The sequence below is a fragment of the Somniosus microcephalus genome, chromosome 13 (genome assembly GCF_052327205.1).
Source record: "Somniosus microcephalus isolate GS21.2 chromosome 13, FLI_Smic_1.0, whole genome shotgun sequence".
NCBI classification, from domain to species: domain Eukaryota; kingdom Metazoa; phylum Chordata; class Chondrichthyes; order Squaliformes; family Somniosidae; genus Somniosus; species Somniosus microcephalus.
The window spans coordinates 182,346,206-182,367,875 of record NC_140999.1 but is presented as its reverse complement, the minus strand read 5'-3'; the positions used below and the strand labels follow the sequence as shown (position 1 = coordinate 182,367,875).

Below are 21,670 nucleotides of genomic sequence, written 5' to 3'. Positions count from 1 at the left end.
AGCAAGAACTGCTCTGGGCAAGGGCGGGGGTGTGGTACAAATTGCTCTAGAGGGACGGTAGTTCTCCTGAGCACTCTGGAGCTTCTCCATTGGGTGACTGAGCCACACTGATTCCAGTTAATTGTAGCCAGGTGGCATTTGAAGTGCTAGAATTGTAATGAAAACTTTCAGAGGGGGAGAAGGAAGCGAAATATTTGAGGAAAAGAAAGTAGGAACAATGGGGCGTGGGGAGTAAAAAGTAATCAATTAAACTCCTTGATACAATTGTCTGTACAATCTAATTAAAAAGGATGGTGCCTGGCATCTAGAATGTTTCTTTCCTATGCTGGTGCAAAGGATGAAATCTCTGTTGTTCCCTCCACTTCTTTTACGTCCCGAACTCCACCTAAAAAGCACTTGCATTTTGTTCCATTAATGGAACAGGCAAGTGTGGACTTTCAAGAATATGCAGACTCTCGCAGAGTACAGCCATTCTGAGAGATGTGTACAGTGTATGTTAACTTGACCACTGCTTCTGAGTAAACATTCGTGCTGGGGTTGCCCAATGGTAAGGACATAATGAAATGGGTAATTGCTGTACAACAACCACTGGCAGGAAAGTGACCAATTATTTTTATACTAATCGAATTGCTGCATAACCTCTGGTCTGTTTCTTTTGCTCCTCATTCACCAAGTGGCAATGAATTCTAACACGCACGACTGTTGTAATTTACACTTCATTTTATTATGGTTTCACTGTGGCATTGGCTTAGATTTCCAGAGCCAAATTATTTAAGCTGTACAACGTGTGGCCCCGAGATGGAGCTGTGTCCTGAGCCATACTGGAATTTGGTTCAATTCCATACTTTCCAGATGCATCTCTTCCTAGATTTAAAACCTGCCTGTCCAGTCATGCTGTGTTTTTTTCTAAACTAATCGTATTTGCCCAAACCTGTTAGTGGAATTTTACTGGGACTAAAAGAAATGCAGCTATTGTGAGTAAATGGGAGAAATTGAGGTCACCTTGTTGTCATCCTGTGGAACGTTACAAATGAAGCTGCTGCTCCCTCTCTGATTGCTGTAGTTAATCAGCTGGTAAGAGCACCGCTTGTGGTACAGAAAGAATGCTCTTGCTATTGCAACTCAGATTGGGCAGTGAATCCTCTTTTTGCCTGTGGACTTGCTCCATGCCTCGCTTGTGAAAGTAGTAGTCATGTCAAGAGGTGAGCGATGGCTTGTGGCAGAAGAAGAATTAAAGCAGCTTCCATGCCTTTAACTCCAAAAGTGAAGAAAATTCCCAGTGTTTGTGATTGAATTGGGCTGCTGTTCCTTGATTGTACATAAACATTTCATTCCCCTATTTTGTGAATGTTTGAAGTGTGTAGTTTTTCAGTTTGTACCACAAATACAACGAGGTTAGCCATTATAAGTATTCATCTCTGGCAATTTAAGCTTGCTTTGAGAAGGCTGCACTGGCCTAATTGGTGCATTCTGCATTGTTTTGAAACTGAGGGCAGATTGTTACAGGACTGAGCACAGACATGATCATCTACCTGGAGAGTCCAACACTGAATGAAGAAAATCTTTTGTGAGGTGGGATAGCTTTGTATTTAATTAACAATCTTTCCGAGAGAGAGAATAAACAGAAGAGATAACTGAACGATTGACTATATAAAGTGAATTGGAATTGACAGGATGGGGGACTGGTTTCTGTATGTACTTTTATAATAAGCCCTTAAACACATGCAATTCATACCTGGGTCAGGAGGCAATTTTATTGCATTCTTAATCCCCCACTGTTGCTCAGTGGGGTTGTATGCAGGAATGTATAATGATTATAAAACCCTTTTATTTCAATTTAGTATTTTGCACTTGGGCATATTCCAAGTTTTTAAAATATCAGTTACATAATTGTGACAAACTGGATCCTCAGCTTTAGGGCTTTACAGTGCCTTTTACAAACCTCTGACTCCTGCTTCCTCCTAAAAGGAGACAAGAGTTTATAAACAGATTTTGTTTTGGATCAGTTTGGCTGAGCTGGTTGCCCGCTGCTCACCAATCCAGCTGCAGGAGAGCATCACTGTGCATAGCACGAACTGGAATGAGATGTACAAAAGCAAACATTCCTGTTGTAGGCTGCAGGACACCCCAGCTGCTCTGTGTTTATATAGGCTGGTGCTGGAATGTACAGAACATGTTGTGAAAGATTGTTCCTTTATAATTGAGTTTCTCTCCCTTCCCTGCCCGCCCCCGCCACCCTGCTGCCACCATATTTCTCACTGGCCCAACTAAAGACGCTGACTTGTGGTCTGGGTAGTATCCACAGGCGCCAGTAGCCCTCCGCTAACTCGCCTGAAGTGGCACCACTTCTTCATGGTTGAACCTCAGCGGTTGACAGGCTATTTGTTTGTAATGGGGAGGTGGGGCACAGGAGAGCATCATCTATACGCACAATCCTACATCCGCCTGACCTCCGCATGTACATTACTAGCAGGGTCACTCAATAGCCATTGGGAAAACGTGACTCTTTTCCCCAGCTTTCTATTTCTAGATGTTATGGCCAATTGTATCTCCCCAGCCCCCCACCACAACCACCATCTCTTTCCTGTTCTGCATGGTTGAACTAAAGGCTGGATGGGAATTTTGTTTTATTCTCTAATTTTATCTTCTTTTGTAGTGGTTTTCCCTCAAGATCTTCTCGAGAAAGGACTTGCAGCCAATAACTTTGCAATGCTCGGCCTGGGGGATATCGTCATTCCAGGTAATCGAATGAACTTTCAGTGAAGGAATCCACTGTCTTTAAAAGTTGATGCTCCTGACTGAACCCATTCGCTAGTCTTCCTGGCCAAATGGGTTGGCTTCCAGTGTCGTGCCTCCCTCTATTTTAATGCCTGAGCCTGAATGATCTTGTATTTCTGCAGTGGCGTCCATGTCTCGTATGATTTTCTGGGTACAGTTATACTGCCACTTTCATGTTGTTGCAAAGTGGCATTATAATTTGGGAGCCAATTGCCAATCTGACTTGAGAGAGTATTAATAATAATAATTCAACTTTATTGTCATTGTACAACGAAATGTGATCTTGCAAGCTCCCATGAGTCCAGTACAAATAACATTAAACGTAAATAGCACCGTCCTGGCAGAAGCAAAGCCGCTGCGTCTGTGCGCGCCGCCATTCCATTTCCACCATTCCTCCTGTCCGACAATCTTCAGCCCAACGCCCGGGCCTGCTCACCAGCCGCCCCTCCCGGGGCTCCTTCCGTGACCTTCTCACCAACCGCCCCTCCTCGGGGCTCCTTCCGTGACCTTCTGCACCTGGTCTTCCCTGATGGTCACCCCTCCAGGTACTAACCAGGCCTGGCTCTGCTTAGCTTCCAAGCCTTGCACAGTGACCCTGTCCCGTGTGAGACCACGTTCAGTCTTGCATTGCTTGATGTTGACGTTGGGTGTAATATAGCTCCACTCTGCTGCACAGCTATGTACAAGAAGTGTCCAGGTGGCCTTGGACCTTTTTATAAACTTGTAAAGTAGTTGCAGCCAATAACTTGATACCAGAACTGAGGTGTTAAACCATCATGAAAGATTGAACAGGCTGGGACCAACATTCCCTCTAAGATGCGCAGATGACAGTTCCACGCCGCTCAGGACCAGCTTTTTCAATGTTATTGCGGCATGTGTGAAACTGTGAATGAGCTGTCCAAAAAAAAAAAATTAGGGGCAACATTGGCTGAGACTTTTTTTTTTTCCCTCTCTAGAAAAGCGAAGGCTGATAGAGGTCTTTGATTATGATGGGGCTTGATAGGGTAGACGTAGAGAAGTTGTTCCCACTTGTGGGGGAGTCCAAAACTACAGGTTATAAATATAAGGTAGTCACTAATAAATCCAATAGGGAATTCAAGAGAAACCTCTTTACCCAGAGAGTAGTGGAACTCGCTACCACGAGGAGTAGTTGAGGCCAATATCATGGATGCATTTAAGGGGAAGCTGGATAAGTACATGAGGGAGAAAGGAATAGAAGGTTGTGCTGGCTGAGTTAGAGGAAGAGGGGTGGGAGGAGGTTTGTAAGGAGCATTGACCAGTCGAGCGGAATGGCCTGTGTGTGCTGTACATTCTCTAATTTTTCCAATCCCCCATCCTAAAGAACAGTCTGTGTGAAGGTTGGAGTGTGCTGCAGAGATAGAAGTTCTTAATGAGCTATTCAGATGGGAGGAAGTGGATTCTGCATTGCATAGCCTAGCTAGTGGTAGGGGAATGGGCATTCTGGACCAAATCCGATTGAATAGAATTCTGCTTGAGGCATGCTTACGCTCCGTATTCTAGGGTGCAGTTTCTTCCCATTGTGATTTCTTCCCACAAGAAGGGAGCATCCTGGTGAGCTTGAAAATGACCCAAGAATCTTACTGATATCGGTGACTCTTAAAGTGGTTCTCTGGGATGTTGTGGCACAGATATTGAGTGGTCCGGAGGCCTGCAGAGAAATGAGAACAAGTTAGAGTTTGCTCTTGTCAGATTGTGTTGGGCAAGCCCAGAGTTTAATAAAGTTTGTGGAAATCCACTTCCATTGCTTTAATCAGTTTCCCAAAGACACTTGACCTAGTGCCTTGTGTGTCCCTCAAAGCTAGAGAAAGTATATGATCAAGTCTTGGATTTCATCTGGAACGTGTACTCCAGCTTCAAAATCTGTGTAGAAGCAGATGAGAGGGTGTAAAGATTATTGGGAGAGAGTATGTTCCATATCGGGCAAACAAGCTACAGGTATGGATTTCTCCACAGTGTGACACTTATAGCGCAATGGATTTCCACATGTGTTTGACATCCTGCTGCCAAAAAAAAATCGCTTTGGCAGTGAATGAGCTGAAGGATTTGGATTGATTAAATCCAGTAATTGGCTGTCTGTATCTACAAAGAGTTTACTCTTGCTCTTCATTCATTCACTCATTGTCTTGATTGTATCTGGAGAGATGTTGCCTCTAATTATTCACTGACGATCTACAAATTTGTACAGATGCTAATGATTTAAAAACAAGCTGGTGTTTAAGAGATGCAGTTTCCAATCAGATGTAATTGTTGCACTAAAAACATTGTCAAGGAGTTGGAGGGTTATTTACAGACTGCTAACAGACTGAGTCATCGCGGCAGCAGGGAACGATAACTAATTGTTATTTAATGGCGTAAATTTTTATTCCAATCAAATTTTGCTTTGTGTAGAAGTGTTCTTTCCGCAAACTTTTTTTTGTCAAGCTCTGAAAAATGCTCACTGGGGATGTGAAGCGAGGTTCTGAAAGTCACCAGGTTAATTATTCTTAGTCTGTGCTGAATTGGTTGATCTCAGTTGCGATACCAGTAGATTGGATGCTGCCCATGTTCATAAAGGGTAACAAAAATAGGCACGGCAACTACAGACTCATTAGTCTTGCTTCCAGTCAATGGAAGCTATTATCAGTTGCAAACTTGAGGGTTATCTGAATAAACCCTAGTAAACAGCAGTCAACATGGATGCAGAAAGGAAAGATTCTACCTGACCAACCTCCAGCATTGTTGAGAAAGCGACATTCCAATGGACTGTGGAAAGCCCTACATGGTGTGCCTTGACTTCCAAAAAGGATTTTGACAAAGTTCCACATTAAAGGCTAGCTGTGGGGATTCAAGGTAAACCTTGGGGAAGGATAAACTGGCTGAAGGTTAAGAAATACTGAGAACTCATTAGAGTAGATATGTCAGTGGGGGTGAGGGGTGATGGGAAGTACTGAATGGGTGCCTCGGGGCCCAATGTTCAGATTGCTATTGTTTCTAATTTACATAAATGGACTGATTCAGAAGCTCAGTGCAAGGTGATCAGATTTGCAGGTCATACCAAACTGGAGGCGCAGTAGAAATGGAAGAGGCAGAATGATTTGAACCAAGTGTGTAAGTGGGAGAAACAATGGCAGGTGAAATTTCATGTAAACAAGTTTAAAGTGCAGCACATAGGAAGGAAAAATAGGTAACTCATGTATTCAATGAATGGTGGTGAAGTGGCTAAGGATGAAGCTGAAAGAGACTGGGGGCGGGGGCGGGGGCGGGGGCGGGGGGGGGGAGATACAATTGGCCATAACATCTAGAAATAGAAAGCCGGGGAAAAGAGCCACGTTTTCCCAATGGCTATTGAGTGACCCTGCTAGTAATGTACATGCCAACCAGTCCAATTTTTTTCTCGTCCCTTCCGGCCCAGTTTGAAGAAGAATAGCCGAACGTACTTCTACACCAGCTTCTTCGCTTACATCTTTGGTCTTGGACTTACCATTTATGTAATGCACACTTTCAAGCACGCTCAGGTGAGTTATGCTTTGTAGTCTTAAATCTCGATTGTACGTTGATCCTAGTTGCATAAACTGGGCTGCTTGTGGGTTTTCGCAACCAATCCTGGATTGATGCTGATTCATTAGATTTGCTTTGATTTTACTGTCCTCCCATATCCTATCTTGCAAACACAGCCCATCGCAACATGCTGCGACTGATTAATTTCCCCCCTCAAACCTGCTATACTGTCCCCAGTTGTCAATCTTCCTGGGCTAACCTTCTCAGATGTGGAGTGTAAAGATAGTGAGAAACTCCAATAACCTGAACTCCCCTATTGGATTCATGTTTTGCAATTCACTTTTTAAATATATATTTTTTCCAGTTGTGTGATTCTGGTTTTAGCATATGTGACTGAAAAAGGAATTTACATTTCCCATCTCTCTCTCTCTCTCTCTCTCTCTCTCTCTCGAGCTCTCAAATTCTAGTAGGGGGCGCTGTAGTCTTTGCTGGGAACCTTCTTTGTCCAAGCACGTGCTATTGTAAATTGCTGAAGTAGTTTATCTACCCTGTTAAACTTTACACCATAATAAAACATCCAACCTGCTTGTAGAGTAATGTGGCTAGTCACTCTGGCCTGATTTTTATAATTCCTTTCATATCCAATCTCATCTTTGAGCAACATTCCTTTTTAGGTGTTCACTCAATTGCCAATTTTGACAAAAGGCTAAACTTGATTCCAAGTTATTGTGGATTGACCATATGCTGCAGAATTGTGTATGCGACATGCTTTCAGTGTCAGCTGTGGCTCAGTGGGTCCCACTCTCGCTCTGTCAAATGGTTCTGGGTTCAAGTCCCACTCCAGAGACTTGAGCACACAAATCTAGGCTGACGCTCCAGTGCAGTGCTGAGGGAGTGCTGCACTGTTGGAGGCGCCGTCTTTCGGATGAGACGTTAAACCGAGGACCCGGTCTGCCCTCTCAGGTGGACGTAAAAGATCCCATGGCACGATTTTGAAGAAGAGCAGGGAAGTTATTCCTGGTGTCCTGGCCAATATTTATCCCTCAACCAACATCACTAAAACAGATTATCTGGTCATTATTACATTGCTGTTTGTGGGAGCTTGCTGTGTGCAAATTGGCTGCCGCTTTTCCTACATTCTGACAGTGACTAAACTTCAAAAGTATTTCATTGGCTGTAAAGCGCTTTGGGACGTCCTGAAGTCGTGAAAGGAGCTATATAAAGGCAAATCCTTCCTTTCTCTCTCTTTCTCCATCTTTTTCTCTCTGTTTCTCTCTACCTTTCTCTATCTCTTTTTCTCCCCCTTTCTCTTTATCTCTCCCTCTCTCTCTCTCTCTCTCTCTCTCTCTCTCTCCCTTTCTCTCTCTCTCTCTCCCTTTCTCTCTCTCTCTCTCCCTTTCTCTCTCTCCCTCTTTCTCTTTCTGTTTCTTTCTCCTTTCTCTCGCCTCTCTCCACTGTCTCTCTGTCTCTCTCTCTCTCTCCTTTCTCTCTCCACTCTGTCCTTTCTCTCCTTTCTCTCTCTCTCGCCTTTCTCTCGCTCCCTCGCCTTTCTCTCGCTCCCTCGCCTTTCTCTCGCTCCTCGCCTTTCTCTCGCTCCCTCGCCTTTCTCTCGCTCCCTCGCCCTTCTCTCGCTCCCTCGCCTTTCTCTCGCTCACGCCCTTCTCTCGCTCGCGCGCTCTCTCCCCTCGCTCGCGCGCTCTCTCCCCTCGCTCGCGCGCTCTCTCCCCTCGCTCGCGCGCTCTCTCCCCTCGCTCGCGCGCTCTCTCCCCTCGCACTCTCCCCTCGCACTCTCCCCTCGCACTCTCCCCTCGCCCCTCGCCCCTCGCTCTCGCCCCTCTCCCCTCGCTCTCGCGCGCGCGCCCTCCCCCCCTCGCGCGCGCGCCCTCCCCCATCGCGTGCGCACTCGCCCTCCCCCCCCCCTCGCGCGCGCACTCGCCCCCTCTTCTCGCTCGCTCGCTCTCTCTCGCCTTTCTCTCTGAATAATGGGTCTTGAACTGTACAGTGGGTTTTGTGGTATGAGACCCGACCAGCAGTCCTGATTATAATTTGACAGTAATTAGGAGTTTGGAAAAGTCTGTGTGAGCATAGCTGTTGACTTTGTGATTGTACTCTTTATGCTTTTATATATTTTTTCTATGATATTTGCTAATGGACCAATGTGTTCTTAGACTTTTAATTTGCCAAATCATTTTCTTATCACAACTTGCTCTCCAGTTTTGCATTTTTCCCATTGCCTTTGCTTCCTGTGGTTAACAGCTTCACCTCCTGACAACCTGTTAAATCCCTACATGGGTGGTTGGCAGGGATGGGAAACGTGAACAAACTCCCCATCATGCCAGTGCTGTGTATTTTAGATGTGGGTGGTATATTTTCTGGCCCATAAACTTGTTTGCCCCTGCTCATTCTTCCACGCTTCACTTCACGCACTCCAGAGACTTGACCACAGAAATCTAGGCTGACGCTCCAGTGCAGTACCGAGGGAGTGCTGCACTGTCGGAGGTGCCGTATTTTGGATGAGACGTTAAACCGAGGCCCCGTCTGCCCCCTCAGGTGGACGTAAAAGATCCCATGGCACTATTTCGAGGAAGAGCAGAGTCGTTCTCACCGGTGTCCTCGCCATTATTTATCCCTCAACCAACATCACTAAAACTGATTATCTGGTCATTATCACATTGCTGTTTATGGGAGCTTGCTGTGCGCAAATTGGCTGCTGCGTTTCCCACATTACAACAGTAACTACACTTTAAAGAGTACTTCATTGGCTGTAAAGCGCTTTGGGACGTCCTGAGGTCATGAAAGAAGCTATATAAATGGAAGTTCTTTTTTTCTTTCTGATCTAGGGATACAGTCCTAGTCTTGTCACTCTCTTTGGGAGATGTTCAAGCTATCCTGGACCATAAATTTTGACTTGCATTGCTATTCTTCCTCAAACTGCAAAGCCGCATTATCTAGCGGGCTACCAACAAAATTTGAAAGATATTTGTGCATTTTCACTGTGCTGTTTGTCCAATGAGCTGATTTTCTGCAAATATTGCTTCCCCTCCTCTCCTGACGGTGTTGGCTATTCTGGTTTACCTCTTCACCTTATATAATGTGGATAAATGTGAGGTTATCCACTTTGGTGTCAAAAACAGAAAGACAGACTATTATCTGAATGGCAATAGATTGGGAGAAGGGGAAGTGCAATGAGACCTGGGTGTCCTTTTGCACCAGTCGCTGAAGGTAAGCATGCAGGTGCAGCAAGCGGTGAAGAAGGCAAATGGTATGTTGGCCTTCATAACGAAAGGGTTTGAGTACAGGAGCAAGGATGTCCTGCTGCAGTTGTACAGGGCCTTGGTGAGACCACACCTTGAGTATTGTGTGCAGTTTTGGTCGCCTTATCTGAGGAAGGATGTTCTTGCCATGGAAGGAGTTCAGCGAAGATTCACCAGACTGATCCCTGGGATGGCAGGAATGACGTATGAGGAGAGATTGGGTCGATTGGGCTTATACTCGCTGGAGTTTAGAAGAATGAGAGGGGATCTCATCGAAACTTATAAAATTCTGACAGGTCTGGACAAACTCGATGCAGGTAGAATGTTCCCGATGGTCGGAGAGCCCAGAACCAGGGGTCATAGTCTAAGGATAAAGGGTAAGCCATTTAGGACAGAGAGGAGGAAGAATTTCTTCACCCAGAGAGTGGTGAACCTGTGGAATTCTCTACCACAGAAGGCGGTTGAGGCCAAGTCTTTAAATATATTCAAGAAGGAGTTAGATATATTTCTTAGAGCTAAAGGTATCAAAGGATATGGGGAGAAGGCAGGTACGGGGTACTGAGTTTGGATGATCAGCCATGATCTCATCGAATGGCGGAGCAGGCTCGAGGGGCCGAATGGCCTACTCCTGCTCCTATCTTCTATGTTTCTATGAACTCAAATGTGTTCATTTCCCATCTCTTGTGGATTATTATTCTGATTTTCTGCTATCATGCACCATCCTGTAGAAAGCATGCGCACCACCCGAGCAACCTCATGCATTAGTGCTGTTTCACTGGACATTCCTTCCTCCCCCTTCCCCCCCCCCCCCCCTAATTCTACGAGCCGATTCTGATCGAGGAAAAATTGATTTGTTTTCCCACATATCTCCATCGTTAATTTAGTCCCTTCAGTAACCTGTTCAGATTGTCGCTACAAATGTCGTGCTGAAACTCTGCTTCCTCTGCAAATCTTCCAAAAGGTCAATTATGAGGTCTGAATCCCATCATCCCCACGCCTGAAATGTCTTTGGTCTTTTCCCTTTACAGGTCCTGACTGACCTGCTGTGTACTTCCAGCGTTTTCTGTTTTATTTGTAATGTCACTATATCCGGTTTGAGAGGAGGCTGTAAATAACACTTAAAATGACTTCCTTGATACAGACCACTTAACTGCAACTCCCACTCTTCGCTGACGTTATGCCTTTTAAAGTCGGTTTTTATTGCCAATTTAAAAACCTGTGTTTTTTGGCTGTTTTTCAGTTATTATTTTTAGCTTAAGTCTGAGGGGGCAAAACTAACAACCCAATAAACAGGTTAAATTCAGAGGGAAGCAGTTTAATTTTGAACAGCGCTAATCATAGAATCATCAGAATTTATGGCACAGAAAGAGGCCATTGGGCCCATCGTGTCTGTGCCGGCCGTTATCCACCCTAATCCCACTTTCCAGCTCTTGGTCCGTAGCCCTGTAGGTTACAACACTTCAAGTGCATAGCCAAGTACTTTTTAAATGTGATGAGGGCTCCCACCTCTACCATCCTTTCAGGCAGTGAGTTCCAGACCCCCCACCACCCTCTGGGTGAGAAGTTTTTCTCAACTCCCCTCTAATCATTGTATCAATTACTTAAAATCTATGCCCCGCTAAGCCTCGTGAAAGCAAGCAAGAGACTAACGAGGTACAATCAAGCTAAATGACAACACACAATTATTTACACCGTTCACAGACACCACTTTTATTGGCCTCAATTGTAGTTCTAAAAGTTTTGTGTTTTCTTCTAACGTTTTTTTTTAATTGCCAGCCTGCTCTACTGTACCTGGTACCTGCCTGCATTGGGTTCCCAGTCATTGTTGCTGTGGCTAAGGGAGAACTTACTGAAATGTTCAGGTAAGAATTTGGATTGAACTGACCATCAGTAATGTGGCTTACACGGACTCTTATTGTCAGGTGTATGCTAAATGTCTACAATTGGTACAATTATGAATTACTCTTTTGCAAAACTACTTGGCAAATCCTGATTTCTGTCTGGCACAGCATCTTGGTGTTAATGGTATACATATAAGGCACAAATGTGTCCTGTATCAATGTAAAGCTCATTTCTATTCCCTTGAGCTCAGCCATACACTGGAGTGCGTTTCATTTGTGGTGGGCTATCTAGGAATTTTACCCTAGATATTTTAGGTTAAGATTAGTATGTGTGCGATTCAAAAACAATGCACCTGCGGAGTTTTGATGTATATTTGAGCTTCATGCTCCCTGCTTCGCTTCCTTTGAACACTTACTTGCTTCAGGCTGGCAAACAACTAGCGTTCATTATCGTGCATGTAAATACAGAGATTTACAATTCGACATGACGGAATTGTAATTAAACCACTTAATTTATGGAGCCTTTGCTACAGGGTTATCCTGTAATGAGTAACCCCCGAGACAACCCTGTATCATAAACCAAGCGCCGGTGCCATCAGTAGCACCAAAAACAAGATTGGCAGATGGTTTCCTTCAGCTGGGGAATCTGAAGCCAATTATATTATTCCTCTGCCACCCTGGTTGGTGGCTGTGGGGCATTCCTGGTTTGTATGCTTCAGTACTGCATTCGGGAGAATATATAATGGAGAATAAGGAAATGGCAGACCAATTAAACTCATACTTTGGCTCTGTATTCACAAAGGAGGACACAAATAACCTCCCAGGAATATCGGCAAACATAGGGACTAATGAGAGGGAGGAGCTGACAGAAATTAGTATCTCTAGGGATATGGTGTTGGGTAAGTTGAGGGGACTGAAGGCCGACAAATCCCCGGGGCCTGATAAACTACATCCTAGGGTACTTAAGGAGGTGGCCCTGGAGATAGCAGATGCTCTAAGGATCATCTTCCGGAACTCCATTGACTCGGGAACAGTACCCGTGGATTGGAGGGTAGCTAATGTTACCCCAATATTTAAAAAGGGGGGTAGAGAGAAAGCAGGGAATTATAGACCAGTAAGCCTTACATCGGTTGTGGGCAAAATGCTAGAGTCCATTATTAAGGATAAAATAGCGGAGCACTTGACAAATGGGGAAAGGATCGGACAGAGTCAACATGGATTTACAAAGGGTAAATCGTGTTTGACTAATCTGCTGGAATTTTTTGAGGAAGTAACTGGTAAAATAGATGGGGGAGAGCCAGTGGATGTGGTGTACCTTGACTTCCAGAAAGCCTTCGATAAGGTTCCACACAAAAGATTGTCATGCAAAATTAAGGCTCATGGGATTGGGGGCAAAGTATTAACGTGGATAGAGAACTGGCTGGCGGATAGAAAACAGAGAGTTGGAATAAACGGCTCATTTTCAGAGTGGCAGGCAGTGACCAGCGGGGTGCCGCAAGGATCTGTCCTGGGACCCCAGCTGTTCACAATATATATAAATGATCTGGATCAGGGAATTGGATGCAATATTTCCAAATTCGCTGACGACACTAAACTAGGAGGAGGGGTGGGCTCTGATGAGGATGTCAGGAGGCTACAGTGCGATTTGGACAGGTTGGGGGAATGGGCGGATACGTGGCAGATGCACTATAATGTGGATAAATGCGAGGTTATCCACTTTGGGGGTAAAAACAGGAGGGTAGATTATTATCTAAATGGCAATAGATTGGGAGATGGGGAAGTGCAGAGGGACCTGGGTGTTCTTGTGCACCAGTCACTGAAGGAGAGCATGCAGGTGCAACAGGCGATTAAGAAGGCAAATGGTATGTTGGCCTTCATATCAAGGGGGTTCGAGTATAGGAATAGGGATACCTTACTACAGCTGTACAAGGTGCTGGTGAGACCGCATCTGGAGTATTGTGTACAGTTTTGGTCGCCCCATCTGCGGAAGGATGTTCTTGCCATGGAAAGAGTGCAACGGCGATTCACCAGGCTGATACCTGGAATGGCGGGAATGACCTACGAAGCGAGATTAAATAGTTTGGGCTTGTACTCACTGGAGTTTAGAAGATTGAGAGGGGATCTCATCGAAACATATAAAATTATGGCAGGCCTGGACAGGCTGAATTCAGAGAGAATGTTTCCAATGGCCAGGGAGCACAGAACCAGGGGCCACAGTCTAAAAATAGCGGGCAAATCATTTAAAACAGAGATGAGGAAGAATTTCTTCACTCAAAGAGTGGTGAGCCTGTGGAATTCCCTGCCACAGAGGGCTGTGAAGGCTAATTCAATAAATATTTTCAAGAGAGAATTGGATATATTTCTGAAGGCTAAGGGGATTAAGGGTTACGGAGAAAAGGCGGGGACGGGGTACTGAACTGGTAAGATCAGCTATGATCTCAGACGAGGATCAGCCATGATCTCATTGAATGGCGGAGCAGGCTCGAAGGGCCGAATGGCCTACTCCTGTTCCTATCTCTATGTTACTATGTTATTCCGCAGTACACTAAGCCTTTGGAACAAAGTCCTGTGGTACGTTTAAAATGATTAACTTAAAAACAAGCGATGGTCCTCTGATAGTCCAGTGGCTAATATGCTGTCAGTGAGGTGTGGACCATACAAACCAGAAAGATCTCAGGTTCATATTCCAGTTTTAGTTGACCTTTGTCATGGTGGCAGGAATGGTTGTCCTCTGTCCCTCTGGGTTTTGGGGGTTGGGTGGAGACATCCAGGGATCCCAAATCTAGATCCTATTCAGTGATACCTTCTAGACTGTGCATATATGTGTATGTTGGATGAAGATAGAATGGCCCTGAATTTGCGGTCATGGGCTTCCCGCGGGGAAATGCCTCCGATTCGCAAATAAAATGCCCACATACCTGGGGCCTCGGGATCTACGGAGACTTGTGCTATAGTTTCACTCTTTGTCTTGCCTTTTGAGATGTAGGCTAAAGTCTGTTAACATTCCCCCTAATCTCTGGATCAAGAGCACCTAGCTAGAGATATTTAAATTGGGGGGGGGGGGGGGTGCGGGGGGTGGGGAATGGGGTGGTGGGTGGGGGAGGCAAAAGGAACTGAAAAGGTGCAACATTGATTAATGGATAGTACGCCACATATTCCTGTCTGGAGAACTTCAAATATTCATCCATTAAAGTGAGATTGTCCCACCATAGAGTATTGAGTTTACTTTCAGCTTTCCCAATAGCCTGTGGGATGAACAAGGTGTGTTAGTATGGGAAGTCACTGAGAAGATGTCGACTCTCTTTATTTGCCAGATTGACAAATCTATCGAACAGTTGACCATGGAGAGAGAGGACTTATGAATATGATATTTGGGCATTGAATTGGGGAGGAGAGAGAAATGCTGCTAAATATAGTGAAATATATTGATTTTTTTCCTGTTCTGATTAGAAATGCTGCTGTTTAATGGGTAAAAGTAAGCTGCGTTCCCCTGCTTTAGTGCATCAAGTACCACCCAGTTAGCTCTTGAATGATTTATTTCCAAGCTGAGAGTAAGACTGTTAAAAGAAACTAAATGGCAACAAGAGTGTGTGTAGTAAACATTCATCGATCGCCAGTGGGTTTTCTGAACACCTGGCACTTTAAACTTTGAGAACAAGTTATATTTGTAAAATGCTAGTTTCCCAAAATTAAAATGGCCAGACTTCAGCGAGCATTTTGAAGACCAGACAAACCAGAGCAGTACTTTCTACTCATTGCTTGCTGTATCTCTTTCTCAACCTATATAATGGTTCCAAAAATATAGGCTGCTTGTACTGAAATACCATCAAATTTGTTGCCTTGCCGAGCTCGCTACAGACTCTGTACAACAGTACCCAGCCGCTACTGTTTTTCTGCAGTAATGCTTTATCTGAGATTAGACTCCTCCTGAGTAGCTCTCGAGCCAGCATGAAGTTATAAGAAGCAGAATCAGTGGCCGGTCTCCACGCGGCAGCGAGTTTAATGTTTCAATCCAGTTACAATATTTTTGTGTGTTTTGCTTTCAGGTAGAGATAAGAATCCTTTCGACTAGAAAATATACTTCTCTTTCGCCTTTGCCATAGACTTTCCTTCCCCTTTAATGACACTAATGGTGTTCCTTTAATGACACTAATGGTGTTCCTTTAATGACACTAATGGTGTTCCTTTAATGACACTAATGATGTTGTGATGTGCTACTGAGTCTCTCATCCCAGTTTACTGTAACTGAGTCTGACAGTTTTTACTTGTTTCTCCCAACACCAAGTTCTGTCTCTTTGGCTTTCCCAACCGTTTGATCCATGGAGTTGTTTTTTTTCCCACAGCAAGTTACCCACTGCCCCGGGTCATTCACTGGGTGTCCTGGCAGCAGATCACATACCTGGTGTGGGAGGAAGGTGACGGAGATGTAAAATAACACATTACATGCATTATTGTGTGTGTATATTTTTGTAGTTACAAGTTATGCTTGTCAGTTGAGCATTAAAATCTGATGTCACTGGCTCAGAAGTAAAAGTCTCTATTCCTGAGCCTTACAAATCAGGAAAGTCCTGTGTTTGCTCCCTGATCTGTGCAGAATGAGCTGATCTTGGCTGCTGTAGTGGTAAGGATGATGGAAATGGCCTCGGAACCCTTAGCGTTGGAAGAGAAACATTTGCTGGGGTTCCTATTCCCAATTGCTGTACAGCAGTCCCTCTACTGGAGGTGTGACCATGCAGATGCCAAGTGAGGATATCATCAAGCTTAGCGCCAATGTTTTCCAGAGTCATCCTGTTGACACATACAGTCATGGCTTTTGTGTGAATAAAGACCACTTGTGTGAGGTACCGGAGCCTTTTGAAACCGTATCCCAGTGAGTCAGCACCACACAAAAAACAGTATAATGATTAAACGGCAGTTGTTACTTCTGGCAAAAGATCATTCTCTGGGCGAACTTTTAAGAGTTAATATCCTATACAGCTGGTCTGACTTCATATGAAAGGCCACTGCCCCAGAACAACGGCATGGCAACAAAAAACTTCCCCTGTGTTGACGATCATTAGTACTCAGTAGGCCAGCTGCAAGGAGAAATTTGTACTGTTGAGTGTTCCCAGGGATTCGAGCAGCAGCCATGCCAAATGAGCACCTGCTTTTAGCTTTGATGTTTAATTAATCCAGAGACGCAGCCACAGACTGATGGCGGCCTTATTCTAGTCCTATCGCAAGCACCTGAAATTCAAAATACAGCTGTTTGCAAAAGAAAAACATGAAGGCCTGTTCTTGTTTGGGTTCATCAAACCGCACTGTGGCAGCTGACCAAAGCTGCTTTTTTTTTTTGCTGTGTATATTTTTGCTTTGGAACAGAGTGACTGAAATCTCAGTAAAGGGTTTACAGGACAGCGGGAACCTGTGTAAAGGAGGCGGGCGGCTGTGTTAGTTGTGTTTAATAGTGGGTAGTTTGACTGCAAATGTGGGAACCTTCAGTTCCTTTAAAGAGGTGGTTAGTGCTTTTAGCTATCTTGAGAACTGATCTCGTCCATTGTATGCTTTGATTCATTTACAATTATCTCCGTACTGATTTTCCATCCTGGTTATTTTGAGAGATTTGGTGGCATTGCCCACATTTCAAATTCAGCTTGGCTGCCAACTTGGCTGGTCTATCGGAACAGGTGGCAGTAGACTTTGTAAGACTTTTGAATAACTTTAGTTTGCTTCAATTCCATGAGAACTGTTACTTGCTTCAAAAAATTTTTTTTTTTTTTTTAACTTAAAAACCAACTTAGGTTTTTTGTCTCGGCCCCCAATCACAGCCAGTTGACGTTGGATTTTTTCTTCCACTACCTTACATGGAAGTCCAGTCTAAGTGTTGGTCATTCTTTGTGAGAAAAAGAATGTTGAGATTTTCCTAGATTTGCCGTTCACCACCTTGAGCCTGTGCCCCCTTATCCTACTTTTATAGCATACCTTGACATTGCGACCAACTATACCTTTTCTGCACAGTTTAATAACTTATACGACTCTACAGTATTCTCTATCATCTCCTTTCAAGGTTCAATTGCAAGTCTGAGACCTTAAACCGAGACCCCGTCTTGCCAATCGGGTTTTTTTTTATTCGATGGGATCTGGGCGTCACTGGCAAGGCCAGCATTTATTGCCCATCCCTCATTGCCCTTGAGAAGGTGATGGTGAGCAGCCTTCTTGAACTGCTGCAGTCCGTGTGGTGAAGGTGCTCCCACAATGCTGTTAGGGAGGGAGTTCCAGGATTTTGACCCAGCGACGATGAAAGAATGGCCGATATACTTCCAAGTCAGAATGGTGTGTAACTTGGAGGGGAACTTGGAGGTGGTGGTGTTTCCATGCGTCTGCTGCCCTTGTCCTTCTAGGTGGTAGAGGTCGCGGGTTTGGGAAGTGCTGCCAAAGAAGCCTTGGCGAGTTGCTGCAGTGCATCTTGTAGATGGTACACACTGCAGCCACGGTACGCCGGTGGTGCAGGGAGTGAATGTTTAAGGTGGTGGATGGGGTGCCAATCAAGCAGGCTGCTTTGTCCTGGATGGTGTCGAGCTTCTTGAGTGTTGTTGGAGCTGCACTCATCCAGGCAAGTGGAGAGTATTCCATCACACTCCTTACTTGTGCCTTGTAGATGTTGGAAAGGCATTGGGGAGTCAGGAGGTGAGACACTCGCTGCAGAATACCTAGCCTTTGACCTGTTGTTGTTGCCACAGTATTTATGTGGCTATTCCAGTTAAGTTTCTGGTCAATGGTGACCCCCAGGATGTTGATGGTGGGGGATTCGGTGATGGTAATGCCGTTGAATTTCAAGGGGAGGTAATTAGACTCTCGCTTGTTGGAGATAGTCATTGCCTGGCACTTCTGTGGCGCGAATGTTATCAGCCCAAGCCTGAACGTTGTCCAGGTCTTGTTGCATGCGGGCATGGACTGCTTCATTATCTGAGGAGTTCTGAATGGCGCTGAACACTGTGCAGTCATCAGTGAACATCATAGAAACATAGAAGATAGGAGCAGGAGTAGGCCATTCGGCCCCTCGAGCCTGCTCCGCCATTCAATGAGATCATGGCTGATCATCCAAATTCAGTACCTGGTCCCTGCCTTCTCCCCATATCCCTTGATCCCTTTAGCCTTAAGAAATATATCCAACTCCTTCTTGAATACATTTAATGAACTGGCCTCTACTGCCTTCTTTGGTAGAGAATTCCACAGGTTCACCACTCTCTGGGTGAAGAAATTCCTCCTCATCTGTCCTAAATGGCTTACCCCTTATCCTTAGACTGTGACCCCTGGTTCTGGACTCCCCGACCATCGGGAACATCCTTCCAGCATCCAGTCTGTCTAGTCCTGTTAGAATTTTATAAGTTTCAATGAGATCCCCTCTCATTCTTCTAAACTCCAGCGAGTACAAGCCCAATCGACCCAATCTCTCCTCATACGTCATTCCTGCCATCCCAGGTATCAGCCTGGCGAATCTTCGCTGCACTCCTTCCATGGCAAGAACATCCTTCCTCAGATAAGGCGACCAAAACTGCACACAATACTCAAGATGTGGTCTCACCAAGGCCCTGTACAACTGCAGCAAGACATCCTTGTTCCTGTACTCTAACCCTCTCGCTACGAAGGCCAACATACCATTTGCCTTCTTAACCGCCTGCTGCACCTGCATGCTTACCTTCAGCGACTGGTGCATTAGGACGCCCAGGTCTCGTTGCACTTCCCCTTCTCCCAATCTATTGCCATTCAGATAATAATCTGCCTTCCTGTTTTTGACACCAAAGTGGATAACCTTGCATTTATCCACGTTATATTGCATCTGCCATGCTTCTGCCCAATCACCCAACCTGTCCAAATCATACTGGAGTTTCTCGGCATCCTCCTCACAGCACACGCCCACCCAGCTTTGTGTTGTCTGCAAACTTGAAGATATTACATCTAGTTCCCTCATCCAGATCATTAATATATATTGTGAATAGCTGGGGTCCAAGGACCGATCCCTGCGGTACCCCACTAGTCACTGCCTGCCACTCGGAAAAAGACCCGTTTATTCCAACTCTTTGCTTTCTGTCTGCCAACCAGTTCTCTATCCAAGTCAATACCTTGCCCCCAATCCCATGTGCCTTAACTTTACACGCTAATCTCTTATGCGGGACCTTATCGAAAGCCTTTTGAAAGTCCAAATACACCACATCCACTGGTTCTCCCTTATCTATTTTACCAGTTACATCCTCAAAAAATTCCAGTAGATTAGTCAAGCACGATTTACCTTTTGTAAATCCATGTTGACTTTGTCCGATCCTGTCACTGTTTTCCAAGTGCTCTGCTATTATTATCCTTTATAATGGACTCTAGCATTTTCCCCATTACCGATGTCAGGCTTACCGGTCTATAATTCCCCGTTTTCTCTCTACCACCTTTTTTGAACAGTGGGGTAACATTAGCTACCCGCCAATCCATGGGTACTGTTCCAGAGTCTATCGAATTTTGGAAGATGACCAGCAATGCATCTACTATTTCTAGGGCCACTTCCTTACACTAGGATGTAGATTATCAGGCCCTGGGGATTTATCGGCCTTTAATCCCATCAATTTCCCTAACACCATTTCCCTACAAATACTGATTTCTTTCAGTTCCTCCCTTTCATTAGACCCTGTGTTCCCCGACATCTTTGGGAGGTTATTTGTGTCCTCCTTTGTGAAGACAGAACCAAAGTATGTATTTAATTGGTCTGCCATTTCTTTGTTCCCCATTATAAATTCCCCTGATTCTGACTGCAAGGGACCTATGCTTGACTTCACCAATCTTTTTCTCTTCACATATCTATAAAAGCTTTTACAGTCAGTTTTTATGTTCCCTGCAAGCTTACTCTCATACTCTATTTTCCCCCTCTTAATTAATCCCTTTGTCCTCCTTTGTTGAATCCTAAACTGCTCCCAATCCTCAGGTTTACTACTTTTTCTGGCCAATTTATATGTCCTCTCCTTGGATCTTATGCTATCCCTAACATCCCCATTTCTGACCTTATTTTGGAGGGAAGGTCATTGATGAAGCAGCTGAAGATGGTTGGGCCTAGGACACAGCCCTGAGGAACTCCTGCAGTGATGTCCTGGGGCTGTGATGATTGACCGTCAATCACATCTTTCTTTGTGCTAGGTGTGACTCCAGCCAGTGGAGAGTTTTCCCCCTGATTCCCATTGACTTCAGTTTTACTAGGGCTCCTTGATGCCACACTCAGTCAAATGCTGCCTTGAAGTCAAGGGCAGTCACTTTCACCTCACCTCTGGCATTCAGCTCCTTTGTTCATGTTTGGACCAAGGCTGTAATGAGGTCGGGAGCCGAGTGGTCTTGGTGGAACCCAAACTGGGCATCAGTGGGCATCAGTTTGATGTACAAGGTCCCATGGAACTATCGAAGAAGAGCAGGAGATTTTCCCGGTGTCGTGGCCAGCATTTATGCCTCAACCAACCTCACTGAAAAAGTTTAATTGGTCATTTGTCTCACTGCTATTTGGGACCTTGCTGTGTGCAAATTTGCTCCTGCATTTCCCTACATTACAACAGTGACTGCTCTTCAAAAGTAATTAATGGACTGTGAAATGCTTTGGGAGGTCCCGAGATTGTGAAAGGCGCTATATAAATGCAAGTTTTTTTCCTCTTTTGTTCGATGGGAAAGTTTTAATAGTGCTTGAGTGTTTTTTTTTAAATTGGGGTAACTTTAATAAATTTATTTAATTGGATGCCTTTATGTGGCTATATTCCAAATGTCGGATCTAGTGAGAGAGTTTACTTGCTTCTTGCTGTTCAGAAATCGTAGGGATTTGTATAACTTTTGGATTCTTAATAAATTAAATACTATTTAGTTTTTAGTGTCTAAGCATTTGATGACTTGCCATTCAAGTGGTTATGCGCACCTTGTCTCTTCATGAGAAAACATTAAGCCACACATTCCAGAAGGTCCCAGGTCCGCTAAGTCGGCTGATCCCAGCCAAGACATCAACTGGGATGCTAAAGTTGGCTCAACATCTCTGGGGTAGGCAAGAGAAAAATCAGCCAAGGGTCCCGGTCCCAGTCGCTATCCAGTGGCTCATGTAACATTCAGAGGTGCACTTTTTGGCTGTAATGGCCTCCATGGTCGCTTGGTGTCTATGCTTAATGTGAAGAAAGACCTGTGAAATCATACTGTAGCAATAGTCGGCATCTTCAGGAAAAGGGGCAAGAAAATTGTCAAAGTTTGCTTCCACATTTAAACAGAATGCTACTTTTAACACTCGGCCGGTTAAGCAAAGTGTATGGGATA

General features: G+C 44.8%; 1 pseudogene across 1 annotated transcript in view; it reads left to right on the top strand.

The window, feature by feature from the left end:
- Window positions 1-21,670, top strand: part of LOC147108845 (signal peptide peptidase-like) — a 58,829-nt pseudogene that overhangs the window by 14,521 nt on the left and 22,638 nt on the right. Inside the window, exons 7-9 of the transcript XR_015080499.1 lie at window positions 2,657-2,784; window positions 6,198-6,293; window positions 11,307-11,392. The product of XR_015080499.1 is annotated as a signal peptide peptidase-like (transcript). The remainder of the gene's footprint in view (window positions 1-2,656; window positions 2,785-6,197; window positions 6,294-11,306; window positions 11,393-21,670) is intronic.